This window comes from Apium graveolens, chromosome 4 (genome assembly GCF_009905375.1).
Source record: "Apium graveolens cultivar Ventura chromosome 4, ASM990537v1, whole genome shotgun sequence".
In the NCBI taxonomy this organism is placed as follows: domain Eukaryota; kingdom Viridiplantae; phylum Streptophyta; class Magnoliopsida; order Apiales; family Apiaceae; genus Apium; species Apium graveolens.
The window spans coordinates 111,144,350-111,147,819 of record NC_133650.1 but is presented as its reverse complement, the minus strand read 5'-3'; the positions used below and the strand labels follow the sequence as shown (position 1 = coordinate 111,147,819).

The 3,470-nt window shown below is 38.4% G+C and overlaps 1 non-coding gene across 1 annotated transcript; it reads left to right on the top strand.

The window, feature by feature from the left end:
- Positions 1–637: 637 nt before the first annotated feature.
- On the top strand, positions 638–744 carry LOC141723076 (small nucleolar RNA R71). Its single transcript, XR_012576069.1, has one exon. It is a non-coding gene; the product is annotated as a small nucleolar RNA R71 (small nucleolar RNA).
- Positions 745–3,470: the final 2,726 nt, after the last annotated feature.

The following is a 3,470-nucleotide window of genomic DNA, read 5'->3' as shown; positions in this document are numbered from 1 at the left end:
AGGTCTTGATAAAAACCTTTTGGCTCTTGTACATGAGCCTCAACTCCTCCAATTCCGATTTTTCATTAGATTGTGGCAGCTGCTGAAGCTGGAGTTGTTGTCTTGGTGCATATTGCGGTTGTTGAATACTAGGAGGGTTGTATTGCTTTGCTGTATATGGCTGATAAGGATGTTTCACCGTATTCTGAGTGTTGCTCCAGCTGAAGTTAGGATGATTACGGTTGTTGGGATGATAAGTGGATGGAGCTGCTTGCTGCGATCTCTGAAAGTTGCTCACGAACTGAGCTGATTCACTAGAAATAGTACACTGCTCTGTCTCATGCGCACCAGCACAAAGCTCAGAAACACTAGTGATCTGATTAACTGTATAATTAGCCAAAGAATCCACCTTCATCGTCAAAGCCTGAAACTGAGTAGCTATAGCAGTAGCTGTGTCCACTTGTAAAATTACCGCTACTTTTCCTTGAGGCATTCTCTGAGTTGGGTTTTGATATTCATTAGCAGCCATCAGTTCAATCAATTAATAAGTTCATCGTAGATTTTGGCCCATAACGCTCCTCCTGATGCTGCATCAAGCATGAGTCTAGAAGTAGCACCCAGTCCATTATAAAAGCAGTTAATGATCATCCAGTCAGGCATCCCATGATGAGGACACTTTCTAGGCATCTCTCTGTAGTGATCCTAAGCCTCACACAAAGATTCTCCCATTTGCTGCACAAATTGAGTAAGAGCATTTCTGATTGTAGCTGTCTTTGCCATAGGGAATAATTTAGTGAGAAACTTCTGAGCAAGATCCTCCCAAGTAGTAATGGAGCCTGGTGGTAGAGAATGTAACCAACACTTAGCCTTATCCCTCAGAGAGATTGGGAAAAGTCTCAGCTTAATAGCATCTTCAGTAACTCTATTGAACTTGAAAGTATCGCAGATCTCGATGAAATCCCTAATGTGCATGTAGGGATCTTCTATAGGAGAACCCCCAAACTGAACTGAATTATATATCATCTGAATCGTGCTCGACTTGATTTCAAAGGTGTTATCCGCGATGGCTGGCCTGATAATGCTGGACTGAATATCACTGATCTTTGGCTTTGAATAGTCCATCAAAGCCTTAGGATTCGCTGCTTGATCTCCCATTATGACTAGTGCTTTTTCCTCAAGTTTCTCCTCAACAAGAACTTCTTCAACTACTTCCTCCGCTTTATCCAGTATTCTTTTGCGAGACCGAGAACGCGTATCCATACACGCTCGCTAGAGTACCTGAAACACGACAAGGAAACAAGTAAGTAACAATGAACGAGTCAATGAACTTTAATGACCACTGATGACAAACACATAAACTAAAAATTAACACCGAGTCCCCCGCAGCGGCGCCAAAAACTTGTTAGGACGAAAACACGCGCTAATATTCACGCAAGAATACGCGATCGCAAGTATTGTAGATTTATTTCTAGTTCGTTCCCACAGAGACTGGTTTAAGTAAATTTTAATTAATGCACTTATGCAACAATGGTATGGTTATTATTCACTGCTAAGACGAATAAAAAATTAGTTTTGTTTATAACTAAGATTATTAACTAACATGCAATTAACTAAGAGAGTAAGAAGTTGATTTTCTTATATAACACAGACATGGGATTCTAACTTCATTACTACTTCATTCAATAGCCTTTTTGTTCTTATCCTTAGCATGTAATGGTGATGACACTAATCAGATAACATGAAACTAGTAAACGCCAACTTTCATTTTACGAATACCCTACTACCAGACATCCACAAAAGAGATAGAAGCTGAATAGACACCAATTATATTGAGACTTTATATGTCTATAGAATTTGACAATATAACGGTTTAATGTGCAAGTTATCTATCGTGATTATATAGGTCAAGTAAGATGGTTAAAATTACCTATGAATATGTATATCAAATACATGAACCTATGCTAGCATGGCAAGTTCTAAACCTCTAAATTCAATGTCACTTCATTAGAGATTAACACGCTATCGTATAAGTTCACAACACTCATAAGACGAATAAGCACAACCAATACTAGGACATCATACAATCACCACACACTAAGGTATCAAAACATATTAACTATTGAAATCCATAAGTAAATCCGCTATAACCCCATAATAACGATTAGCCCATAACTGAACTCATCATCACCGTGGGTTCCGATAAAAGCATGGTATAATAAACTAAGTCTTTATAAAACGAATAATAAACAAAGTACTTTAAACAAGAGTATTAGGTTCAACAAAACAAGAAACAAGCATCCAATATTACAACTTAAAATAAAGAATCACAAGAATAAACTAGATCTTTTTCGCCTTGGTTGTATTTGTGCTATAGGTCTTCTTGTTGTCTTCTTCTTAAGCTCTGTTACGTGCTTCTTATGAAAAACGACCTTAATTTATCATTATATAGCATCCCATGTAGATTAGAAGCCCAAAAAATAGTCTTACAATTGAAACAGGATTTTATTATCTCGACACGGCGCGACCGCGCGCTTCATCAATGCGGGCGCGCTGTCCTTCTCCAACTTAGGCGTGGCCGCGCGCTATAACAGCACATGGTCGTTGACTTTCTGGAAAAAATTCTTTAGCTTATTTTTCTAGCTGGTTTGAGATGGCGATCCAAGAGCTTTTATTCAAGACACCTTCCTAACACCAATTTAGCACCATAACAATGCTAAATCTCCTTGATCCCTTATTTATATGCCTGAAATGCAAAACACTACAAAAACACATCAAAAACACAAACAACTTGAGTACAAAACATCAATCCAAGCCTTTATAGGGCATTCTAAGTGGACATAAATGCCACTTAACAAGTATGATAAGAATGGTAGTGCGGTCCGAATATGGGTCCCAAGGGTGGGCCTTGGTAGGATTTGGTTGGGGTCGGGGAGGGGCCTAGTGGGCTAGGGTAGGGCCTATAAGGGCCCATTAGGGTCTATTTTTCGTGTATGTGGCCTATCTGGGATTATGATTCGAGCCTTGTCGAGATCTAGTGGGCGTGGGCTTGATTTTGGGGGGCCGGATGTAGGCCTCGGATAGGTTATGTGATCTAGGAGGTGGGTGGTGTAATCTAGGGGTGGGTGATGTTATATAGGGGTTGTTTCTCTTGATTTCCATTTAAGTTTCTATTTTAGTGGTTTCTATTTGATCATTTGCCTATAATACTATACATATCTCTGTCTATATCTCCCTTTTTGGACATTTTAATTTCCAACTTTGGTCAGTTTCGCAGACAAGTTATATTATAAAAGTCAAATTTTAATTTTCATGATGACTGAAAGAGTTTTTATTGTGTATCTTTTTCAGATCTTATGTCACAATAATCTTGAAAGGGATCATGGAATATAAGATAGTTTAGTTTAAAATATTTGATGACATGAGGGATTTTTTTACAGCAATAGGAACACACTAGTTCTTATTAGTTTTGTATAAAATGTACTTTGTAGAGG